Source organism: Vipera berus (assembly GCF_964194415.1).
Source record: "Vipera berus genome assembly, chromosome: 5".
Classification (NCBI taxonomy): Eukaryota; Metazoa; Chordata; class Lepidosauria; order Squamata; family Viperidae; genus Vipera; species Vipera berus.
Window position 1 is genome coordinate 70,875,015 of NC_138207.1, and position 27,320 is coordinate 70,902,334.

Consider the following 27,320-nt stretch of genomic DNA (forward strand, 5'->3'; position numbering starts at 1 on the left):
TTTGTATTTTAAGTTTTTTTTTAGTAAAATAAAAATAGAACCAAAATAAGAAAAAGCTGTTCATCACACTAACTGTGGTAAATTATTTATTCTTCAGAGCTATATTTGATTACTTTAAACATTCACAGCCATAGTACGTAGACCATGAATTCCTACTAGGCAATACTGAAAGCAATTGCTATATCAGGCTGTAAAGAAAGATGAAAGAAAGGGGGAGAGCTGTTTTGGTTGCTTCTATTTGAATGACTTTCCAGCCCATCGATTCTGAAAACCATCCTAATTTTAACAGACAAGTCATGAGTGAAATTAGCACATAGGGGCTGACACATGGAATATTATCTCAAAGAGGTAGGTTTTTTATTTTGAAAGAACTTTAAAAAAATAAAGCCGTGTCAGAAATTTCATGAAGCTGATTTACTATTTCATATTCTTTTGGAGTCATTCCTTTTATATATTGTTCAGTGTTTAAATTGGAATACTGTACAGTCAGTGTAAATGGGGAAACATTTTTTGAATTATTACAACTATTCATAAATGTGTGGCATACATTTCTTAGAAGGTTTTCATAATCCCAAAAAAGCACACTTGTATTTTAAAGAAATTGTTTGTAGTGGTGCATGAAGGTGAATTTTAATGTGCTAATCACTTTTCTTACTCCATTCAGAAGTCATTGTGAAGTCAGAGTTGTGTACTGAGGAAAAAACTTAACCAAATAATAAACTTTTACATTTACTTGATCTTCAGTTAAATCATCTTTGTTGTTTTGCTGATTGAAGAACTGATGCCTGATACTGATGTTTTAAAGCAGGGGTGTCAAACTGCCGTCCCATGGGGCCGATGCATCATAGCAAAATCATGCCCACCCCATTGCTGGCAATGGGAAAAAAAATCACGATAATTGCGACACGTCATGTGATGTTGCTAGTTTGACCCCACTGTTTTAGAGGTACCAAGTTTATTCATTATCACTAATGTTTTATTTTAACCAGACAAAGCAAGACAGTTTCAGGTCTCTGTAATGGGAAACCATCACAAGTGAATGCTACAGAATATTTTACCATGTAGAAGTTATTTTAGTACAGTATTGGTGTGCTAATCATAATCTTTGGTTGGGGAGATATAAAAATCACTATAATAAAAAAGAAAATAGATTGCTTAGACACATTGAAGTAATCAAATCAAAGCACTACAGCTTTATTCAGGAGTGGCAGGAAGTGCAGCAGTAGTAATATGGGTGCTCCATTTTTCTGGAATGACCCATGAAATTGTGCTCTATGGCACTTTTATAAATTTCTAATTGTAACTGTGTTATTGTGGACAAAGATACATGTCATTTCATGTCTTCATGTTTATATTTGATTACAATATTCTAGTGAGTGAGTAATTTGTTTCCTCTAATCATATTTCTATAACATTTTATGTTTGATTTTCAGGAACAAGTTTATTAAATGTTTGTGTTTTTTAAATACTTCGTTTCAAGAACACATGACAATTATTATTTATTTTTGTTTTCACAATTAGTAGTATAGACATTTGCCCTAAAGCACTTCACTCTTACATATAGTACCTCTGATATATACATTCTTTCAATATTTTTTTCTAAAAAAAATTAATTGAAAAATTGCTTTATAAAAATGAGAAAAGTACAAAAGGATAAATTGAATATAATTATATTCTCTATAAAATACACAGATCTTGTCAAGTTTGAAGTGGACATGTGACTCAATATATCTCTCTTAATGTGGATCAGAGGAAAAATATGCCTCTGTTTATACACACATTAAAATACCAAAATATTGTTAATATGTGTATAAGTATAAATCTTACTGGTGCATGCCGACCTTCCTCATTTGTAAGCTGGAAGATTCAAATCCAGGAAGCCTCCACTGGGACTTGCACAACAGCTGCCCAACAACTTTAACCTCAATTCCCAATGGAAAGCCAAATGGTCACTGAACACCCAGATAGGAAGGCATATAAATGGCCCCACAAAAATGGTGCCAGGCTTTAAACTACCCCGTCAGCAATGGACAATCCAGAATAGGATTTGCATCTCAACAGCATCTGCTGGGACATGATATCTTCCCCTCAGTCTTACCGTGGGGTTCCACGTCAAACTGTAGCTCACATTGTGACCAGCTGTAAGCTAACAGCATATACCAGTCCTGGTATATTTTTAATTCTGATTTTTTAAAATATAAACAATGCTGTGCTTCAATGGTTAGATGGCCTAGACATCTAGATCTTTTTAACATTTATATTTTATTGTGTTTTTCTAATCTATAAGAAATGTTAATATATATTGCTAGGTAATGCATGATATATGCCATATGCTAAGTAAATAAAATATGTTTTTCTCTGTTATAGTGAGAGATGTGTTTTTGTGATTTTCTTAATTGAATGCAAATTGAAAAGAACAAATTAGCCACTTTATACAAACTAAGCAACATTTTAACAAATTTTTGGGAAGTCTTTTTTGTTTCACACAAATAAAATCTTTTTCAGCATGACTTATCTGTCATTGTGAAAGGCATCAGTTTTACAGGATGAACCTGGAATCCATTAGTTTCAAACAATAACATCAACAGAACTCAACTTTTTAGCCCAGATGGAAATACACATACTGTTGTGCACTATTGGTAAAAACTGCAGTGAAAGTTGCTCTGCTTCATTGAGATGGATGACTTTTACCATTATGAAACATTTGTTCCATAACAGTTCATAATGGAATTCTACTGTAGTTCAAAGAATGGTTGTTCATATAAGACATGGCTCTTCGCTCAGGCCTTTGATGCCCCTTTCCTGTCGTTTTCTTGTCCCATTTTCTCTGCCATTTTTGTTTTGTCTTTCTTGCATTATTATTTGTTTTTAAATGTTTTTAACAATCTTTAATCACCCAGAGTTGCTGGGAGTTGGGTGACATACACATTATTATTATTATTGTTGGTTGCACAGATAGAAGTTTGAACTGGATATGATATTTTTATCTGTCTATTGAATCTTTCCCAAGGACCTGGGATGGGCAGATGCTATTATTTAATAATGTTAAAGGTATGGTCGTAGAATTAAGTTGTGCCAAGTAAAGCTGCCTTTTGCAATTTACTGATGTGATTTTGTCAATGCTAATAGTGTTCACGTAGTGCTCCAGATGTTGTGAAATTGTATCCAAGGCACTTATTACTAATGGTGTTAACTATCATTTTTCCCCCCAAACAGCCTTCAGAAGGTCTGTTACAAATATATCATACAAGCTTGCAAAGTCTTTTCCTAAGTTTTGAAATATCTGGAGATAGCTGTTTTACCAAGTGGAACAATTTCACCAGGGACAGGTAGTTAAACTACCATAATTCTTGAATGAAGAATTATTCCAACATTACTTGGAATGTAAACAGATAAAAGACGACATATTCCATCTCTAGGATTAAGCTTCCACAAAGTGGCCCCAGTTTCTCTTTTGACTACCAGGACTAAGTGAATTTGGAGTTCTTGGTGCCAACACAAGAGTCCAAAAACTCAGAATAAAAGGAGTTTTTAAAATAGTAGCAAGAAAGTAAATATGTGGGAAATAAGATAGCTCAGCCATGTTTTGAGGCCTGGATGTACATACAAGAGCTAGTAGTCATTAATTAACAAATAAGCAAATATAATAATGAGAACAAAAAAGAGGATAGTAAATTACTGTTGAAATGGACCACTTTGCCTTTACCTTTTTTGTCAGTTTTATCAGTTTTACGTTGACTCCTGTTGTCCTGGGGCTTTGGGTCAGAGGGCTGAATCTTAGAGTTCTTGTTAGTTTGAGGACTTGCAGATAATATAGACTGGGAAAATATAAACTTCATTTTCCTTAGCCTGAGGAACACCCCCCATCAACCGCCTCTTCTTTTATTAGAAGAACATAGTGGCATTTAGAGTACAATTTATATATTTATTTTATTGGATTTATATAGAATTGCTAAGTAGATGAGGCTGCTAAGTCGACTATACAATCTGTTCCTGTTATCCAAAAATATTATGGTTTTCTAGAAGTTAATAGTTTTTCTTAGTCCTGTGTTAAAACTCTTTTCTACAATTTGCTACTTACACTTTTCTATTTAGTCTACACGTTAGTACTCAGTTTGTGTACTAATATACATATGTTGGGCTATGTTTTTCCTATATTATGGGCTGTTTTTTGCTGCTTTTTAGCAGTGTAAAACACTGAAAGATAATTTCAGTATGCATACTGATTTGGGAAGAACCAGTAACCTACAAACATTTTTTTCCATTTTTCCATAAAACCATATAATTTTTAACTTCTAATCTTCTAATTTTGGATGCTATTATTTCTATGATATTTTATTTTATCATTTATCATTTATTTTAGAATTTTATGGTTTGGGATGTTAAAGAATGAGAATGATAGTTTCAAAAGTCTATATCTATCTATCTATCTATCTATCTATCTATCTATCTATCTATCTATCTATCTATCTATCATCAATCTATCATACTTTGTGACTGTCTCTATCATGTGATGTGACTGGGTGGCATATAAACAGACCATTAAGTTTTTTAAAAATACACCAAAAGTATAAAAAATACTATTATAAAAAGGCTAAGAGTAACCATCAAATTATGCACAATAAAACCACTTTTTTTGTTTTTTGCCTTTTCAGTTGGGTCTGGATCCCCCCCACCATATGTTGTTTTATTGTATTATTACAAAACACAAGTAGCATATAAATCACAAGTTCTAGATCTCTTAATCATTTCCACCAAAACCTCACAAACACCAATAGACAATGTATAGCTTTCCAGGTATTACTTAACTTCATCTTCCTGAAACTAGCCAATAATAAAGGAAGTTGGGAGTTATAGCTCACCAGTAGCTGGAGAACCATAGGTTAACTACTTATTCTATAACTATACTGCACTGTACTGCATTTGAGGCAGTAGCTTTTCTTTTATTTGGCTGAACATTCCTGGAAGGAATACAGAGGATTAATGTACCACAGTTGATTTGGAGATTCTCAGGCCTCTACTTCCGATCCTTTGCTTTTTAAGATTACCATTAAGCCAGGGATTATGGGTTACATTTAATCACTGGAGTGATGTTAATCACCTATCAGTGTAGAATAGTATAGAATAGAATAGAATAGAATAGAATAGAATAGAATAGAATAGAATAGAATAGAATAGAATAGAATAGAATAGAATAGAATAGAATAGAATAGAATAGAATAGAATAGAATAGAATAGAATAGAATAGAGCAGAGCTGGAAGGGACCTTGGAGGTCTTGTAGTCTGGCCCCCTGCTCAAGCAGGAGAACCTATACTGTCTCAGACAGGTGAAAGTATAGTCTCTTCTTAAAAATCTCCAGTGATGGAGTCTTTGTTTTTAAACTAACAACAATAATTCTGATTGGGTGTTACATCTTCCTAATATTACAATTCAGTACTGGAACCAATTACCAAAAGAGGTGGTGGACTCAGTTTAGGATGGTCACCAAAGAGTATTGCTCTAAAGTAAGAAGCAGGCAGGACAGCTGGCTATCGAAAACCCTTTATTAAGGAACCAGGCGAAGAACAGGTTAACAGCGTTTCTATTTATACTATAGCTGACCGACCGTCAGCCAATCGGGGCTGTGCCGGTTTCCCGCTTGTTTGTTGGAGCCAATCGGAGTCTAGCCGGTTTGACAGCTCGGAGCTGTCAAACGGGTTGCGCTTGCGCGGTAGCCGGCAGATTTGACAGCCAAGAGCTGTCAAATGGCTTGCGCTTGCGTAGTTGCTCTCCAGCAGCTTTTGACAGCTGTCAAAAGCTGCCGCGGCTTTTACCTCAGCTCATGAACTTGTTTAATAATCTTTTTGGTGCGTAACATTAACATGTGAATACAACAACTAACATGTGAATACACAACAAGTATAATCTGGGATTTGGATTCAGGCCAATCTGCATGTAGTTGATTTTCTTCTAAAATGTCAGGTCTTCAACTTGGAGCTTTTCAGTGATTTGTTCTAGATTCAGGGTGCTCAGGAAGTTTCTCTTATCAGGAACTCCTTTTTAGTCCTTCAACAATGTTCCAATTATTAACATTCCTGAAGATAGAAGATTTGGAAAAATGATATCTGCTTTCAATAATTATCTCATTTAGATTATCATAGTGGACTCTCCTTGGAGCTACTTTTGAGGCATATCTGCTAAATAGGCATATGTATGGTGCAAAATATTACAGCTAGCTTGCAAGTGGCAATCAGCAATGAGAGCAAGCTTCAGGGAAATTAGAAGATTGTAGTGTATAGGAATCTCAGCTAATATTGAATGAGTCTATAAGAACCCTGTGAGCATCATAGGAAAGAATGATAAGTATTTGCTAATTTATCCATTTAGAATCTTTAAATGTTGTCTCCCTGAATATTGCTCTATCAATTTTTTTATTGTAGTTTCCCATTGGAATTACATTCAAATAAATTGTTTTTATTTTTTGTGTGTGAATAGTTATTATCCCAAAAGCTGTCTTTCATGTCAGTGCATTTTCTTTTATAGTCTTATAAAATATAATTCCTGGAGGAACATTGTCCATGGGGTCGCGATGGGTCGGACACGACTTCGCAACTAACAACAACAAAATATAATTGCAGTGTTTCATGGGACTTCAGAAACTGGCAATGTCAAGGGCAGTAGCTAATCTATGCTCAGGGCATTGCACTTCTAAGCGAGGTGGAAAACTACAGTAATAGGGTAAGCCCTTGCTCTGAAAAGCCTCCTGAATGATATTTCGGTTGTCATAGGAGGCTCATGTACTTGACAGTTGCCTAGCACTTTCCTGACAGCCAGCTAAATCCCCAGGTAACTAGTAGTGGGTGTTATAGGTTGCTTTTAATAATTTGGGGAAAGTTACTTAATAATTTCTTTTCCAATTCTCCTTACTGGGAAGAACAAATTATTGTAGCCGTTGAATCTGTTATTTGAAATGATAGGACAATAAAATACGGATGTTCTATCATTGGAATTTGCTGATCATTTTGCCATGTAAAACAATTACGGTATTATATAGAGCACACTTGGTCTGTCTTAGCTGTCATATAACATGCCAGCTAAGTGCATTTCTAAATTAATCAGTAGCCTGCTATATTCTAAAGATGTACATACGGATCTTCAAGGATAATTATTTTGTAAGTAGATGCCCCAATCAGGACTGTGCATGAATCTAGGTGTAAGAGTGGAATTTCTTCCAAACTGTACAAATTCACTCATGAACCAAATCCTTGAAATGTAATCCCTTACTCTTTATCCTTTAAATGCATCAGCTCTCGTTTTCTACACATGAAATGATGTAGAGAAGGCCAGCTGTGGAAATCTTTGAAACACTATTGCAAATAAGACTGAAGATGAGAATTTCTTTTATTGTCTGTCTGTCTGTGAAAGATTTATAATCAGATTTATAAGAGCAAACATAGTGTGAAAAATATTGTTGGACAAAGACATCTTATCTTTGGATTTTTGTAACTGTACAGCCATCTTTTTGTTGCACACAGTGAAAGTAAGCAAAGCACCAACTTTGCAAAGAGACGTAACAAATGTTCAGACAAAAAGTTGCCTTTGAGCAAAAAGATGAGATTTTCTGAAATGCTGCAGCTGGGGAGCATGTGGCAGAGAAAAGGTCTGAACTTGACCCCAGACAAAACACTACAACATTTTTCCCCCTCCTTTTTTTCTGTCATTTTTAATCTGGAATATTTTTTTAAATGTTTTCCAGTCTTTCTCTGTTAAGTTTGGCCATGCTTCTTTCATACCCACTGAGACAACCATACATGTATATTGGAATTTTAATTCACATGTTTCTCGATGGTACATGCTACTGCTTGGGAATTCTTGGGAATTCTTGCATGGACACATAGCACTCTTCAAGATACTTTTACTTCCTTAACTGAGTCTGTCACTTTGGTCCTACTTCTCTGCTGCCTTAAACAAAGTGATTCTTGGTAGTTTGTAAGATTGTCAGCAAAGAAAGATTTTAAAGCATCATCTTGATAGGGTTTGTCTGTCAATGTATAATAAAGTCCACCATTATTCTTTTGAAGGATCTTCAGTTTGTTTTTTAAAAGGATAATCACCCACAATGTCTTGGTGATTGGGTGACTGTTAATAGACATGTACACCAGTACTGTTTTTGACCATTTTTCTATTTGTTATTAGACAAATGAGCTCAACAATTTCTTCAAGTTCACTGATTTTTATTCTGTGCAAGTGTGAGTTCTTTTAACACAGAGAGACTACTCTTCCTTTTTTGCTGCTTCTGTGCCTTTCAATCAATTGTACCCTTCTGTGGCTTCATTCCCTTCATGGGCGTTACCTCACTAAAGCTCTGTTATACTTATTTATTCATATTTGTCTTTCTTTACTAATAGTTCTAGTGAATTTTGCTTATCTTCCATACTGTGAGCAGCAGTATATAGGAAATGGAAGACTTTGAACTTTGTGAACCAATTTTCTTTCTAATTTTTCCCTCAGTGATTTAATAGCTCCCATTAGAACAACACACTTATTTACTTCTGCAGAGTACAGATCTTTATCTGGAATTCTTTCTTCAGAGTTTTTGTTTTGTGTCCAATTCTCATAGTGGAAAACACTCCTTATCAACTTGTTATGTTTTGGGCAACATTAATCAATATTTTTACTAGTCTTTCTGAGATTCAATACATCCTGGACAGTAATCGACTATCCAGATAAACCATGGCCTTAGAAACTTGTGTGTGTGTGTGTATGTGTATATGGGTGTGTGTGTGTGTGTGTGTGTGTATAAAATTCCTTTGTAGAATTCTTTTTTTTTCAGACAGCTTTCAAAAATTGATAGGATATATGAGAATGCCTCTTGTACCCCTGTGTTCTTGAATTTCCTTCCTAAATCTTTAAAATTCATATTGATATGTCTGTGTCTGTTCTTTGTTGCTTCATTCATCTCAATATGGATTTGCAGGAAAGAATAACATAAAGCAGACATGTCAAACACAAGGCCCGGGGGCCGGATCCGGCCCGCGAAGCCGTCCTGGAAACAGTGAGGGAATGGCCCCCACTGCCTTGGCCCTGGCCCAGAGACCCTCAGATCTGTCCCACTCCCGCCCAGGCCTCCATAGGCACCCTTGATGCGAACGATGTAGAGCTGGCCACGCCCACCCAGTAGGCCATACACACTCTAGCCACGCCCACCCAGCCCCCTGAGGGCAACTGCATTGCTGATGCGGCCCTCAATGAAATTGAGTTTGACACTCCTGACATAAAAGATTTTTTATATTTGTAAGTTCTTTTGTTACATTTGCTATCAGTCATATTATTGAACTGTTATTGAAACATATCTTCAGCATCTGAACTCATAAATAGAATCTTAAATAATTCCACTGGGAATTCCAAAAATCTTCACTTATTATCAAACTTAAATGGGCTATAAAGCAGCATTTCAGTCTGGCCACTACTATGCAACTGGTGGTCTGCGACTTACAACATTACATGATGGTTCTATAGCAATGACACTAGCAATAGCATACAGTCACCCATGCACTTGTGACCTCCCGCCTTGACTACTGCAACGCTCTTTACATGGGGCTGCCCTTGAGAGCCACTCGGAAGCTTCAGCTGGTACAGAGTGCAGCTGCACGAACACTTTTGGGGGCTTCCCGATACTCCCATATTACACCTCTCCTCCGTGAGCTGCACTGGCTTCCAGTTACCTTCCGAGTGAAATTCAAGGTGCTAGTGATGACATACAAAGCCCTACATGGCATGGGTCCAGATTACCTACGGGAGCACCTACTGCCAGCGTCAACACCCCTCCGTCCTGTGCGCTCCCACAGAGAGGGCCTCCTCAGGGTGCCACCGGTCAGAGAATGCCGGCTGGTGGCCCCCAGGGGGAGAGCTTTCTCAGTGGGTGCACCAACCCTTTGGAACGGCTTGCCTGCCGAAATCCGGATGGCCCCCGACCTTCGCACCTTCCGGCGTGACTTAAAAACCTACCTATTCCAGCAAGCCGGCCTGGCCTGATAGATTTTGGGGTTTCATTTGTTTTACTTTTGTTTTACTGTATACTTACCTTGCTCTGTACACCACCCCGAGTCCTTCGGGAGAAGGGCGGTATATAAAAACAAACAAACAAACAAACAAACAAACAAACAAATAAATAAATAAATAAATAAATAAATAAATAAATAGCACTTAGATTATATACTGCATTTGCAGCACTCTCTAAGTGGTTTACAATGTCGGCATATTGCCCCCAATAATTTGGGCCATCATTTTATCAACCAGGTGGACATCTGAATCAACCTCAAGCCTTGTCAGGATCGAACTCCAGACTGTGGGCAGAATTAGCCTGCAATACTGCATTCTAACCACTCTACCTCCAGGGCTCTAAAGCTTGACCTTTAGGTCAATAAATTTGACTTGCTTTGTAGAATAGCCACAGCTTCTTTGGTAGCCAGGCTCAAGTCCAAAAGGCACAAAACTGCAGCTCTCTTCCCTTTGATTTATTCTTAACAGGAAAGATCATATAAAATTTTTCTTAAGAATAAAAAAATGTGGAGCTAAAAGAGTTATAGGCTAAACATACACAGGCCACCGAAACAAATTAACATATCTTTTTTTGTGGGTTACGGCTCAAAAGATGAAAAGTAAGACTCTAGGTTAACCTGTCATATTCCTGGGCTTAATTGCTTGTTAGAATTTTATAACAAGCATACCTCAATCTCCCAGTCTAGCTTCCACTCACAACTGCAGAAATTAAGAAATTAGAGGCACAGTTTAAAGCAGACAGGTTTTAATATATCCTCACTGAATTTTTCAAAATTAATATTGATTTCTGTGGACCAATTTTTGCAACACTTTTTTCTGTCATTGATTTTTCCCTGATGATCCCCAAAGACTGGGCCCTATCAGTTGCAATTTGATAGAATCTAAAGATATTCTTGCAGGTGAGTTACCAGTTTTAGAATTACATTTCATAATTGCCAGGTATTTCAATATCCAGCCAAAAAAAACCAACAGAATTAACCTCATGGGACCCTTCATGTAGCCCTTATCTATCTTAAACTCACCTTTGATTTTATCCCATGTGACAGACTTTGGAAAAAGCTGGAGGCTTCAATGATAGATTGGAGATTTTATTTTCTGATACAAACCTGCATGAGAATAATTTTCTTAAAGTCCTTTTAATGTCCAAGGACACTTCAGACAAAGCAACTCTCAAAATAAGTAGTTGAAATAGGGTTCAATACTGGCACCTTTTGTGTTCTATTTTTATTTAACGGTGCAATCCAGGTGCTTAGAAACACCAACATCACTTGTGGGTGGTAGAAAAATTCCTAATTTACTTTATGCTAATGATATTAGTGTTCATTCTTTCTGCACTGTGAGGCAAGAAGAGTGTTGTGGTCCTTCATAACATACTGTGAACAATAAAATCTCTATACATTATTCTAAAACCAAAACAACTAGTTAGATTAATGACTGTGTTAATAAGTGAGGAAACACAAATTCTATGTTTCTATCCCCTTAGAAACCCAGTGTTGGCAAAGCGGTTTTTTTCCTCATGTGTTCAGAAAGTCTAGGCAATATATAAAATCCAAAGGAATCACAAAGTAGTGTTTATGGTATAGCAATAACCAGTGCTTTTTTTGTAAAAGAAAAAGGCGCCGGAACTCACACATGTCATACAACCCGCCTTGCCTACCCTACAAGGTTCCATCCAAAAAAGGTGCCCGAACTCCGTTCTGAGCGTTCTATGAGAAAAAAAGCCCTGGCAATAACAACCTTAAAAGAATCACTTATTGTTGCACAGATACGCATTTAAGTTTTCCTCCACCTTCTTTATAATGATGTTTCCTGATATCACCACTATGCTTTTTCGCCCATTGAAATGCCTTGTTCTCTACAATTATACAACATAGATGTGTGAGGCGTCTGCAGTTGCACCCTTTCGTGGATCAGGAGGCACTGCACGTGGTCAACTATGCTTTGGTCACCTCTTGAATGGATTACTGTGAAGCAGTCTATATAGGACTAGCCTTGAAGAAGATGCCTCCATTTGTCCAGAATGCAATGGCATGGACCACTGTGTTTCTTTATGTCCATGGTACATCATCTGTGGTCCAGGAGCTACACTGGCTCTTTGCTTTCATATGCAAGGTGCTGTGTTTTTTTTAAAGCCCATTAATCCCATTGCTTCTACCCATTCCATTAGTTTGGATAAGAGGAGCAGCTCTTAAGTCATGACAGTCAAGGATGGTCATCTGGCAGTTTGCCTTTTCCATAGCTGTGCATGCCCTCTGGGATACCATAGCACTGAGGTTTGGGTGGCACCATCTTTGTTTATTTTCCAGAAAACCTTGAACACCTGGCTGTTTGCTCAGGCAGAAGGGGCAGGAGAGTAATTGAGCCCACGCTGCTTGATGTATGATGTTTTGGGGAGCCACTTGTGTTTAGTTGGGTGAGAAATGTATTTTTTTAATATGTTGCATTTATATCGTACTTTTATTTTGCATCTTTAGTTGTTGCGAAATAAATAATTTATTTTAAATATTTTGTTTATTATTAAAATTATTATTTTAAATAAATAAACATGATCCAATATGTTTTATTCCTGGATCGGTTGAGTCAGTGGCACAGGTATTATTATATTGTTCCATTTGTTGTCCATCTTCTTTCTGTTATCAAAGCAAGCAATATGGTGTATGTTTAATGCAGACTTCAAGAATTCCTCAGCCAGGCATACTGGCTGAGGAATTCTGGGAGCTGAAGTCCACAAGTCATAAAAGGGCCAAGTTTGAAGACCCCTGGTGTAATGTGTGTACACATACACTCACTTATAAGCACATACATATACCCTGATAGAATTGAATGGAGAGGGTGATGCTGTAAAAGAATTGTAATTTCATATTGTGGGAATTCCCCACCTTACCCTATATCAGAAAAAAGAGAAACTCCCATCCTTCAGCAGAAATGTGCAGGAGACAACAGTTGTAAGGGGAAAATGTCATGCTGTGGGTTCTACTAACAGTTCCATGAGTAGAAAATTGATATCGAATTTTCTCCTTAACTTTTCAGATAACTTCCAGATTATTTTGCTGTAACAGATTAAACCCTGAAAACTATGCAGAGAGCAGTTTCTTGGCAACCCTTTTGTTTTCAGCTTTATTTTACCATTTCACATATTATTGCAGGTCCAAGAAGACAGGTAGCAATTATCAACCAATCGTAGTTCATTGTGATGTGTGACCTTGGACAAGTCTTGGTTAATGGTAACTAATGGTGATTTGGCAAGCAAACCAAATTCAGAGCATGGCTAGTGATTCTGCTTGTTATGTTTTATTTGATTTGTCAGGCTAATCACCATTTCAGGTTCACATATAAAAGGAAACTACTTTTTGTTCAAAATGCTAATCCAGAACATACCTTTTAAATCATTGAAACAAACGCTCTGAATTTCAGTCAACACAAAGGAGTACTTTGTGAACAAGATAGCAAAAAGAGTGCTTTAATTATTATAATGATAGTTTAGGCCGCATCAGTAATTCCTGCTATTGTGGTTTAATGCTACTGACAGGAGGGCACTTGAGATTATTTTTTTAAAAAGCTTCAATAGCTCTGAACATAAATGCTTTTAGAAGAATATTTGCTGAGGTTTTCAAACAGAGCTATTCATTGCTGTTCTATTTTTTTTAAAAAAAAACTATGCATAGACCAGAAATCAATTCCAAGTTATTTTTTGCCAAATTCCTTTCTGGATTTTGGATATAAACTTATCAGAAACTTATAATACCAGAATCTTGTGGAAAAATGGGCCTTCCTGAAAAATTATATATATTGTATTCATTACTGGACTTTTACAAACCTATAGCAGCCATCACAAAAGCATAAAGATTAAGCATCATTCTAGTTGCTTAAAAGCGGTTGGAGATGTTTAAAAAATTACCTGAAAAACAAACAGTGGAAACAAAATCAAACTTGAATAATGATACTTGAATTGTAATGGTATAGAAATGAAGAAATCTGCTTTTTTTATTCTTGGTAAAAAAAATGTGTTTTGCATTTGGTGGTGGAATTCAGTATATATGTTCTAGCACTTAACATCTTTAAAGTATTAGTTTCACAAGCTCACTTTTAGTTAGAAAGGGAAAAAGCTGAAGTTTGAGTTGGAATTGTTATGCCTTTCGTGTGTGGAAAAATGCTTTTCAGAAATACTGTATGATCTTATAGAGATATGCTTTTAAAACTTAATTGAATTAGTTTTATTTTTACTCTTTGGCTTTCTTGACATTTAGCTAATTGTAGAGTTTTATTTTGCTTACTGATTGCACCACTTAGATCGTGTATGAAATGCGTTTGAATGAGTTTATACAATGTGTTGTAGAATATGTTGAAATGGTAGGAGAAGGGACCTTGAAAAATATAGTCCTTAATTAAATTACAGGAATAATCTCCTTTCAGTGTATTGCTTTTTAAAAACAGACGTTTAAAAATGGACCAGAAACAAATGGTTGTATCTTTACCCACTAATAGGAATAGACTTGTTCAAAGTTTCAACTTGCTCTCTAATGATTAATTTTGGGTGATTTTGCTTCTAATTGGGTGTAATGATAAATCTAATTTATGCTTCTGCTTACTCTAGCTGACTTTTCCCTCCTCCACTGTACACCTTCTAACAATCACCTGCTTGTTTTACATTCCTCATGTCATTTCTCTGCTGCTACTGTTTGTGTAATGATTATCATGTTTGAGTAGATATCTTTGGGCTTTCTTTGCTTTTTAATTGAAATGAACAGAGGAGCAGAATTAAAAGGAACAGTATAATAAATAAACAAGAACAACAAGAATAAAACAAAATTTGTACCTGTATACATATATATATAAGGGACGCGGTGGCTCAGTGGGTTAGGACGCTGAATTTGTTGATCAGAAGGTCGGCAGTTTGGCGGGTCGAATCCCGAGTGCCGCATAGCAGAGTGAGCGCCTGTTACTCGTCCCAGCTTCTGCCAACCTAGCAGTTCAAAAGCATGTAAAAATGCAAGTAGAAAAATAGGGACCACTACAGTGGGAAGGTAACAGCGTTCCGTGTGCCTTTGGCATCTAGTCATGCCGGCCACATGACCACGGAGACGTCCTCGGACAAGCGCTGGCTCTTCGGCTTTGAAACGGAGATGAGCACCGGCCCCTAGAGTCGGAAACGACTAGCACGCATGTGCGGGGGAACCTTTACCTTTACCTTTTACATATATATATACTGTTAATCTTATGGAGAAATAAAAATGTTTTAATCGTTTGTATTTAATATTTTTGTCCAGAAGGATGTTTATGGAGATCAGGGGTGTCACGTGACATGCCATGATATATCACAACTTTTTTCCCATTGCCGGCAATGGGGTGGGCACAGTTTGGGCATGACACATCCAGCCCGCGGGCCGACAATTTGACACCCCTAATGTAGATGAAAGAAATCTCTTTGAAACAAACGTATTGTTTCAGATATTTTTAGTTATAGGAGAGACCTTACAATAGATAAAGAGACTTCTTTCTTTTATGCTAACTTTCCATGCATTTTCCTGAAACAATTGATTTTTTTTCTGTTTTCAACTTTTTATGGGTTTTCTATGAAATAGCTTGTTGTTGTTTTCTGTTGTAATTTTTATGAGTTTTCCATGAAATAGTGTCCCTGACCCTTAATCATATTTGTTGTTCTTGCCTACACTCTTTCTAGAGTCTCAAAATCTTTTTTTTTATCATGGTGACCAAAACTAGATCCAGTATTCCAAGTGTGGCCTTACCAAGACAGTATATAGCAGTGTAATACTTCACATGCTCTTGATACTATTTCTCTATTGAGGTAGCCTAGGACTGCATTGGCTTGTTTTGGCAGCTGCAGCACACTGCTGGCTCATTCCTAAGTGATTGTCCACTAGGACTCCTAGATCCCTCTCACAGTTACTGCGGTTGAACCAGGTCCCACTTATTCTATACCTCTGCATTTGCTTTTTCTCACCTGATTGTAAAACCTTTCTTTTCTCACTGCTGAATTGCATTTTGTTGGATAGGGTTCAGTATTCAAGTCTGTCAAGTTCTTTCTGGATCTTGAGCCTATCTTCTAAAATGTTGGCTATTCCTCTTAGCTTGATGTCATCTGCAAATTTCATGAGTTCACCTTCTATTCCCTCGTCTAAATCATTTATGAAGAAATTGAAGAGTACTGTACCTAGGACAAAACCTTGGGGTACCCCAATGCATATTTCCCTCCATGTAGATGTAATTTCATTCAGGATTATATTAGATTTAGATATTAGGAATAAGGTCAAAGACTTGGTAAAATACTAGCCTTTGAATTGTACTTGCAGCATTGTTACAATATGTTATGGACTCTTGGGTTAAATTACATATAGTAATGATTCTGACTCAGTAAATTATCAATCCTGTTATTTTTATTCTCACTTATGTAACTCCTTAACAAATGTAACTAAGGAAGAAATAAATCTTTATATAATAGAGGTCTTCCTAAAGCAATTTATGATCATACTGTATTAGTGTTCCAAGAAATAATAAACATAATTAAATCTACAAAACAGGAAAAGCTTCCAGTCCAATAAATCAGTGAAGATTTATAAGATCAGCCTTTTCAATCAGGACTTTTTAAAAAAGAAAATAGTTATATCTGATTGTCCTTACTGAACTTTTGTTGACAAAGGTTGGTTGACATAGCATTTGGATCTTGTTTTCCTTATCCATGGGAAGAAGAAACGTTATATCTTATTTAAATAAAACATGATAAGCTTAATAGTGTTATGGTATTAAAGTTAATTTTACCTGCTGGGATGAAGGGTGAAGTTACTTCTTTTTTTCTTTTTCTTTCCCTTCATCTCCTCCCCCTTCCCTCCCTCCCTCCCTCCCTCCCTCCCTTCCTTCCTTTCTTCCCTCCCTCCCTTTTTGTAGTTTGACTTTTATTTTGTTCATTTATAATTCTTAAGAAAATTGTCCCCTTCATGGATTACTGCCTTGTCGTAGTGAAGGGGCTTGTGTAATTCAATGAAGCTAAGAGCTATACCGTGCAGGGCCACCCAACACGAACAGGTCATAGCAGAGAGTTCTGACAAAATGTGATCCACTGGAGAAGGAAATGGTAACCCACTCCAGTATCTTTGCCATGAAAACCCTATGGACAGTACCAAAAGGAAAAAAAGATATGATGCTGGAAAATGAGCCCCTCAGGTTGGATGGTGTCCAATATGCTACTGGGAAAGAGCAGAGGGCTAGTACTAGTAGCGCCATAAAGAATGAAGTGACTGGGCCAAAGCCGAAAGGAGGCTCAGCTGTGGATATATCTGGTGGTGAAAGGAAAGTCCGATGCTGTAAAGATTTTTTTCTCTATAGGAACCTGGAATGTAAGATCTATGAATCAAGGAAAGCTGGACGTGGTCAAACAAGAGATGACAAGACTGAACATTGACATCTTAGGAATCAGCGAACTAAAATGGACAGGAATGGGTGAATTTAATTCAGATGACCATCAGGTATACTACTGCGGGCAGGAATCCCTCAGAAGAAATGGAGTAGCCTTCATAGTCAATAAAAGAGTAGGAAAAGCAATATTGGGATACAGTCCCCAAAATGACAGAATGATCTCAGTTCGAATCCAAGGCAAACCATTCAATATCACAGTAGTCCAAGTCTATGCCCCAACCACAGGTGCTGAAGAGGATGAAATTGACTGGTTCTATGAAGCCCTACAGCACCTTATAGAACTAACACCAAAAAATGATCTCCTTATCATCATGGGGGATTGGAATGCTAAAGTAGGAAGCCAAAAGATAACAGGAATAACAGGCAAGTTTGGTCTTGGAGTACAGAATGAAGCAGGGCACAGGCTGATAGAATTTTGTCAAGAGAATACGATGGTCATAGCAAACACTCTTTTCCAACAACCCAAGAGACGGCTCTACACATGGACATCACCAGACGGTCAACACAGAAATCAGATTGACTATGTGCTCTGCAGCCAAAGATGGAGAAGCTCTATACTGTACAGTCAGCAAAAACAAGACCAGGAGCTGGCTGTGGCTCAAACCATGAGCTTCTCATTGCAAAATTTAGGCTTAAACTGAAGAAAGTAGGGGAAAGCACTAGGCCACTCAGGTATGAATTAAATCATATCCCTGTTGAATGTACAGTAGAGGTGACAAATAGATTTAAGGAATTAGATCTGATAGACAGAGTGCCTGAAGAACTATGGACAGAGGTTCGCAACGTTGTAGAACAGGTAGCAACCAAAACCATCCCAAAGAAAAAGAAATGCAAGAAAGCAAAATGGCTGTCTTGAGGAAGCTTTGCAAATACCTGAGGAAAGGAGGAAAGCAAAAGGCAAGGGAGAAAAAGAAAGATACGCCCAACTGAATGCAGAATTCCAGAGAAAAGCTAGAAGAGATAAGAATGCCTTCTTAAATGAACAGTGCAAAGAAATAGAAGAAAACAATAGAATAGGGAGGACCAGAGATCTCTTCAAGAAAATTGGAGAGATGAAGGGAACGTTTCATGCAAAAATGGGCATGATAAAGGACCAAAATGGCAAGGATCTAACAGAGGCAGAAGAGATTAAGAAGAGGTGGCAAAATTACACAGAAGAACTATACGAGCATGAGCTTAACATCCCTGATAACTACGATGAGGTGGTCACTGACCTTGAGCCAGACATCCTAGAATGTGAAGTGAAGTGGTCCTTAGGAAAGCTGAGCAACAACAAAGCTAGTGGAGGTGACAGTATTCCAGCTGAGCTATTCAAAATCTTAAAAGACGATGCAGTAAAAGTGCTACACTCAATTTGCCAGCAAATTTGGAAAACTCAACAGTGGCCACAGGATTGGAAAAGATCAGTTTACATTCCAATTCCAAAGAAAGGCAGTGCCAAAGAATGTTCAAACTATCACACCATTGCACTCATTTCACGTGGTAGTAAAGTTATGCTTAAAATCCTACAAGCTTGATTCCAGCAGTATGTGGATCGAGAACTACCAGAAGTACAGGCACGATTTCGAAGAGGCAGAGGAACTAGAGATCAAATTGCCAACATACGCTGGATCATGGAGAAAGCTAGGGAATTCCAGAAAAACATCTACTTCTGCTTCATTGATTATGCTAAAACCTTTGATTGTGTGGATCACAACAAACTGTGGCAAGTTCTTAAAGAGATGGGAGTTCCAAACCATCTTATTTGTCTCTTGAGAAACCTATATGCGGGTCAAGGAGCAACAGTGAAAACTGGACACGGAACCACTGATTGGTTCAAAATTGGGAAAGGAGTCCGGCAAGGCTGTATACTGTCGCCCTGCCTATTTAACTTATATGCAGAGCACATCATGAGAAAGGCAGGGCTAGATGAATCAAAAGTTGGAATTAAGATTGCCGGGAGAAATATTCAACAACCTAAGATATGCAGATGACACAACTCTAATGGCAAAAAGTGAAGAGGAACTAAAAAGCCTCTTGTTGCGGGTGAAGAAGGAGGGTGCAAAACTTGGGTTGAAACTTAACATTAAGACAACCAAGATCATGGCATCCGGCCCTCTCAATTCCTGGCAAATAGATGGGGAAGAAATGGAGGTAGTGATAGATTTTATTTTCCAGGGCTCCAAGATCACAGCAGACGGGGACTGCAGCCAAGAAATTAAAAGATGCTTGCTCCTGGGGAGGAAAGCCATGGCAAATCTAGACAGCACACTAAAAAGCAGAGACATCACCCTGCCAACAAAAGTGCGTATAGTCAAGGCTATGGTCTTCCCAGTTGCAATGTATGGCTGTGAAAGTTGGACCATAAGAAAGGCTGAGAGGCAAAGAATTGAGGCCTTTGAACTATGGTGCTGGAGAAGACTCCTGCCATCAAACCGGTCAGTCCTAGAGGAGATAAACCCTGACTGATCTTTAGAAGGCCAGATCCTTGAAGTTGAAACTCAAATACTTTGGCCACCTAATGAGAAGGAAGGACTCTCTGGAGAAGAGCCTAATGCTGGGAAAGATTGAGGGCAATAGAAGAATGGGACGACATTCTTGGAGTCACTGAAGCAGTAGGTGTGAGCTTAAATGGACTCCAGAAGACGGTAGAGGACAGGAAAGCCTGGAGGAACATTGTCTATAGGGTCGCAATGGGTTGGACATGACTTCGCAGCTAACAGCAACAACAACAATAAGAAAATTATTTGAAAACAAATAAAACCAAGAATGGCATGCAATGCTACTTAGCTATAATTTTTAAAAGATTAACTTTTGTTTTATGCACAAGTAGTTAGCCTTTTGAGACTGGCAACATGTTGCTATTTGAATGAACATCTAAATTAAGTATGAAAATATGCATATAGTCCAAAGCAATTACTTTGGTGGGTAACAATTTATGAATAGCAACACATTGGTGAATTAGTCATATAATAGTGGTTTCTAACCTATGTTCTCTGATTTTGAAATTTGTTTTGCTGCTGTTGCTCTGCACTTGTTGCTCTTGTTGCCTTGGAAAAGAGTCATGAGTAACACAGATGGAGTCCCACCTCCAAGGATTTTGTAGTTTAAAGCAATACTGATACACCAGAAAGAAAGGATGAGAATGAGGGCTGGTGGAGAAAAAAAATAGTAGAATGCCTTGCATATTTTTAATATTGGTTATGTTACTTGTTTATTGTTTTTATTTATTCCCAAGTTTCTGCCTTGCATTTGTGAAGGCATCTTCACTGTATTTTCTCTCTCTCTCTCTCTCTCTTTCTCTCTCTCTCTTTCTCTCTCTCTCTCTCTCTGTGTGTGTGTGTGTGTGTGTAAAAAATTTCTATAGACAGCTTCAAGAAAATGTCGACCATCAAATTTGTTACTCAACACATTTTGTCCCAGTACTCATTGTTTGTTTGGTACTCAACGCACAAACTAGAACTTGTCGATGTTGGCTGCCTTGTGATTGACATTATTCCTTAAGGGAAAAAATTATTTTGTAATTGTTTTTGGTACTAATTGAGGCTTCCAGAACCAATTAATGATGAGTACTAAGGTACCAGTGTAGCAATTTATAATCCAGCTATTGTTGTTGTTGTTAGTTGCGAAGTTGTGTCCGACCCATCGCGACCCTATGGACAAAAAAAGTACTGCATTGTTAAAATGTTAGCATATTTTATCCTACCCTGCTAATAGGGTTAATAAAAATCAATGAAAACAGATGAGTGAACTCTTGTTTATGAGAATTTTTTTACTTGCTGATTTAATTTTGTTACTTGTAGAAAATGTTTTCCTGTTCCATTTTTTATATATTCTGTTTTCAGAGAGCAACTATATTATTTTTTAATCTATGCTTAGGGCTATTCTTGACTTTTTCTTAGTTTATGAAGATATGTTTATAATTGTAGGCATGCAGATCGATCTAAAGCCTGCTAATACCACAAAAAGCACTTATTTTTCCTCAGCAAATAAAATTAGCTAAGTAATGTTGCAATAACTTATATTCTGAATTTTTCGGTTTTAGATTAGCTCATTACATAAAGCAAGCCATTGTCATTTAGAAAACGTGTTATGGCTTAATGTAATGTGCAAACTAAACAATTATGGCTTATTCAAATGATGTATAAACTGTGATTTCTTGCAGTAAGTTAACCCAGTTAATATTACTCAGCTTACCCAACTTCCATACAATTTCTGTGAAAAAGACATATCAAGAATACTGAGCTGAAAGGTAGGATTCTTTAGGAATTGCATCTTCTTCTTCCTCCCCCTCTTCCTTCTTCATTAAGTAACGTTGTGACTTCAAAAATTTACTCAGGTTTTGGACTGCAGTGGGCTTGGTATAATTGTATGAGGGAATGATCTTGGGAGATAGGAGGGAGACCAAAGATGGAACAACCAGCATGAAAATGCTTCAGGCCACAGAAGGGGGGATTTCGGAGTCTAACAGAAAGGAGGGGAGAAATACTTTCAGTCTTGCAACATTTTGTTAAAATAAATTTACAATAAAGATAAGAGTTTCTACTCCTAGTTATGCTTTTTGTGTGAACTGCCTTGCAGGGCTAACAGGTGGAGACTTAAATACTTTGCATCCCTCGCTTCCTTCACTTCTATAAATGAAGGGAAGCAGTTCTGTAAATGATTTCTTATTTAGAATGACCCAAGAGACAAATTACGTACAGCTTTAATTAGGAACTGATTTTGCCAGATCAGCTCCCTCAGATCTAGAATTTGAGGGATTATTGTTATGTAGTGGGTCCGACGTAAGGAAGAGACACCAGCCGGAGTACGAGTTCAGCTCTTTATTGTGGGGGGGGTTCGTACTGAGGAACAAGGGCTACCTGGCCTCCTTATATACCTGGCCAGGTAGGCGGCTAGCCAATGGGGTTGGCCCTAGGTTTCCCGCCGAAACTGGGTTTCCCGCCAAAACCGTCCAGACCAACGCCCCCTAGTGGCTGTTGCCATGCAATTGCCTGCTCTGGATACATAACAATTATAGTCTGTACAGCGGAGCTGAACTGCACTATGACCATATCATTTCTACTCAATATTTTTAAAAGCAGAATATGATTGGCAAGGATACATCTTTAAATATTTAAAATATTTAATACTTAGATATTTATTATTAAAATATAAAATATTTAAATGGTTATATTTCCAGAATATCTCTGTATTTCTGTAAAAGGAAAATATTTTAAATGTTTCTCTAGCTTGAAACATGCATGTGTTTCTCTATTGTAATGTTGGTTGCTTGTTCAGGAATTATCTTGTTTCGCCCTCCAGAAAATTTTGGGATACATGGCAGCTCTTTCCAGGGGAATGGTTTTCTATTACAAATAAACTCACTTGACATGTTATGTTTCCTAGGAAGCTACAAATAAACATTTTTTAATGGATATACAGTGGAAGACAATGAAATTTGCTCTCTCATCAGTCAAATGGAATTGATTTTGAATTGCGGGATGTGTGTTTAAAATATGAAAGGACTAAAAAGGAAGTATATGTTAAATTATTTCTGACATCCATTCAGTCATTTATTTAGTTATCAAATTACTAAGGTGGTCTAGTTCCATAACAGTTTTGGATAGCACACAGGATTAAAAACGGGAATATATTATAACTAGTGAAAGAACAATAGACATCCAGGAGGAAAGTGGTGGGATTCAAATATGTGAACAAGTGGTTCTCTCTGTGGATTCCGCTTCTGGAAGTCCATTCTGGGCCTGGGCAACAAAAAATTAGCTACCGGTTCTGCCGAAGTGGTGCGAACGGGGTGAATTCACCACTATCCGTACTCATTTCTATCACTGGAAAATAAAGATTACAGACAAGAAATTACAGCTTCAGACCTCAACCAATAGCTGAGGGCACATCTTAAGAAGTAGAAGGGGACTGTGATTCCCCTAGAATTTTCTTTCTCAGGCTTAGTTTTTGACATCAATTTATTTTCCTCCCGCACAGCTGGCCAGCCAGCCATCTTCCACCTGATAATGACTCCCTCACATTAATACGTGCATAGCAGCAGAAGGGAGCTGAGAACAGGTCAACATGAGTGGTTTAGCTTAATCACAGCTACGACAGAGAAGTGAATAGATTTTCTAGTCTGGAAAATCCTGGTTTCTACCTTGCCAGCTTTAATCCTTACATCTGCATCCTCTAGTGAGTTCACATCTTCAGAATGCACTGGAGCAAAAGAAACAAGATTCTTCAACTGTAAACAATCCATTATCAGACACTTTACCTTCCCCAATCCAGTAGTTGTGGTTGTAACACAGCTTTGATTTCCAGAGTCAGGACAAAATTAAATTAAAATATATTAGAATAATACTAAAATTATTTAATAATTAAAAATAATAATTAAAATCTGCCATTTTTCTTGATGTTTAGAAAATTAAGATCCATTATGACTATGAAAGATGCACATTGTCTATCTTAGAAGTAACAAAAGAGATAATTATTATGCATGATTGCTCAATGAATCTTTGGCTGTATGGTATTTTCAGTAGGGTGAGACTGAAGGAGTGAAAAGAATTTCATGCTGCTGTTCATAACAGTTTACAATAACCACCCATTAAAATATTAAAAACAATTATAAATAACCAACATTTTCTAAACTTAACGATCAATTTATTCTTTTAAATGCCTCATAAACTTTATGAAAAGATACCAGATTGATACCAACTAGAAATCTATGGAACTTCCACAACATACTGATAGTCAAGTGGTAGTTGTGTTTTTAAGAGTTTTGGGATGATATGTATGGTAACAGAATTTTTATGGAATTAATGGACAATTTACTACAGAGAAAGAGGAAGAAAGTTTTGTGGGTTAATGTGGGTTAATTTGTGTAAGAATTATCTATTATAGCCTATTTTGGCTAGAGAGGTTAATAGGGATAGGTGCTTGTGATGTGTAAATGAGAATATGTTTAGGAAATAGTGAATTGTGGAAGAACATAGATGGGAATGACGCTAGTTTTCTTTTATTTTAGTTCTTTATACATATTTAGTATTTTTAAGGATTGGTTTACTCTATATAAGCTAGAGAGTGATGGATTTTAGAGTTTATAATTGTTAGTATATGATTGTTTATGATTGCTTTTTAGATATATACCTTGTATTTTGCTCTGGGAAGTCGGGGGGGGGGGAGGGGGGGAGGAGGGGAAGTAGGGGGGGGAGGCAGGGGAGGGAGGAGGGAGAGGGGGAGGGGGGGGATAGGGGGGAGGTAGGGAGGGGAGGAGGGAGGGGGAAGGGGGGTTTTCTTAAGGAAAACTGTATTTTAAAACTTTTCAATAAAAAAAATAAAATAAACATAAGATACCAACTAGATTTCTGGAGAAGGGTACAGTGAAAAATACCACAGGGAAAGCCTATTTCTTTTCCCCAAAGTTCTCACCTCTCACATCTGCATGGTACCAACATCAACACAATTAAAAAAGTAAGGTGGAATATTTGTATTGTCAACAATGTAAATGTTACAAACGGTGGGATTCATCTGTTTTGCACCACTTCGGCAAAACCAGTAGCTAATTTTTTGTTGCCCAGGCCCAGAATGGACTTCCGGAAGCGGCATCCACACAGAGAACTGGTTGTTCACATAGTTGAATCCCACCACTGGTTACAAAGTGAAGCTGATTTTGGTTTGTAATGTCATCACCTAATCCTGAAGATTTTAACAGAGCACTCATCATGTCTCCAATCTTCAATCTCTAGTTGTTTTGACAAGATATTGTGGTGACTGATAATTTGCAGTTTAAAATACTTCCATGTTAATATAAAAAGGAGGATACTTTCTAGTAGAAACTTATAGATAGCATAATATCTTCTTTAATTTGGGATTCTTCAGGTGCTTTGAGTTTATATCTTCTATCATCAATCTATCAATAACCATCAACAGTGTCCATATCATCTATCAATAGCCATCATTGGTGTCCATGCTAATTGGATTTCTGGAAATAATAATCATAATTTCCTGAACAGAAATGTTCCAGTGATACATTTTGGAACTAGAATTGAAATGAAATAGAAATGCTTGTTTTGAATAAGTAAAACATTTAACATTGTAATTATGATTATCACAAATTCTCAGGTTTTTCTTTAATGTATCAGTGTATTTCAGTACTTAGCAGAAAATGGAAAAAAAACAAAAAACAAGTCATGGATAGCTACCAAATGAATCAACTCAGTTCTACAAGATATTTCAACATGAAAAAAAAATCTGATATGTGATATGTTGATAGATTAAATGAATGCTGGTATCTACATGTTCTATATAAAGGCAAGCTAATGACCACTAAATATTTTGGATAGATTGCTGTCCTGCCAGTTGGATGATTGCATGGATTTGTGGGAGTTCTTGTCCAAAGTATAAATATCAGTTTGAGTATCTGCTATGAAGAAATGAACATAGATAAAAATTGTAGTTGGCTATAAGTACATATTTTAGAACAAATTTACAGGATATAAATTGGTGCTATGGATTATATAAAATTTACATTATATTATTAGCCCTTTTAATACTGTCCAGTAGATATAAGAATCTTCTCAATATTTTTTCAATAAAGAAAAACTTTATTTTTGTTTAGGAAAGATATGCATCTGTTTTTATTGTAGCCCAAACTAGGAATATCCTTTCTAAGCAGATAAGAAAGTACCTGTATGTAATATAACATATGAATAAATAAAAATAAATCACATAGGACTAAAAATGCATTTTGCCTAAGTTAGCACTACCATCTTGTTTTTTTTTTATGAAGTATATAGTTATCATGAGATATGAAACAAAATTCCTATTCAGAGAAGACATGATATTTCAATCAATCAGTCAGTCAGTCAGTCAGTCAATCAGACTAGAGCTGGAAGGGGTCTTCTAATCCAACCCCCTGCTCAAGCAGAAGACTATACCATTTCAGACAGGTGGTTGTCCAGTCTTTTCTTAAAAATCTCCAGTGATGAAGCACCTAGAACTTCTGAAGGTGAGCGGTTCCACTAGTTAATTGTTCTCACTGTTAGGAAGTTTCTCCTTAATTCCAAATTACTTCTCTCCTTGATTAGTTTCCATCCATTGTTTCTTGTCTTGCATTCTGGTATTTTGGAAAGTAAGTTGACCCCTTCTTCTTTGTCGCAGCCCCTCAAATACTGGAATGCTGCTATCATGTCACCCCAATCCTTCTTTTCTCTAGACTAGCCAAACCTGCAACTATTATCCATATGTTTTTGTCTCCAGGCCCTTAATCTTCTGAGTTGTTCTTTTTTGCCCTTTTTCCAAGTCTCAAGATCTTTTTGTAATGTGATCAAAACTGGATGCAGTATTCCAGGTGGGGTCTTACTTACTTTCAATTTTTTACAGCAAAAAAGTCCTTTCCATTGTTTTCCTCTACAATGCTGTTCAGATAGAATTTAATATTACAATAGCTTGGATTTATCCCATTGTAGAAGCAGGGAAAGAAGGAAAGGATTTGTGTGTGTATGTGTAGACATCAGTTGGGACATGCTATTGATTTGACTTCTAATGTGGATAAACAAATTGGTACGCTTGAGAACTGATTAGCTTTCAAATATCATCTTTGAATCAGTAACTTTTTCTGCTGATAAAACATTTTGTGCTTAGGTAAAAAGATGAAAACATATAGCTAGCATTACCTTGAAATGAACCATATTTTAATCCCAGAAGTGTTGATGAGGTTGTAGAGTACAGACGGTCCTCTACTTTTGACTGTTTGCTTAGTGACTGTACAAAGTTATGATAGACCCCTCAAAAACTAGTTACAAAGTTTACAAAGTTGCAGTGGTGATACATACCCTCCCCACAGTCACGTGATCACATTTTGGGTGCTTGGCAACCAGCT

At 36.9% G+C, this 27,320-nt stretch overlaps 1 protein-coding gene across 1 annotated transcript in view; it reads left to right on the forward strand.

Moving 5' to 3' along the window:
- ADGRA1 (adhesion G protein-coupled receptor A1) overlaps window positions 1–27,320 on the forward strand; it is a gene marked incomplete at both ends in the record, with an annotated part of 483,384 nt that overhangs the window by 205,293 nt on the left and 250,771 nt on the right. The gene's annotated exons all lie outside the window — the stretch shown is intronic.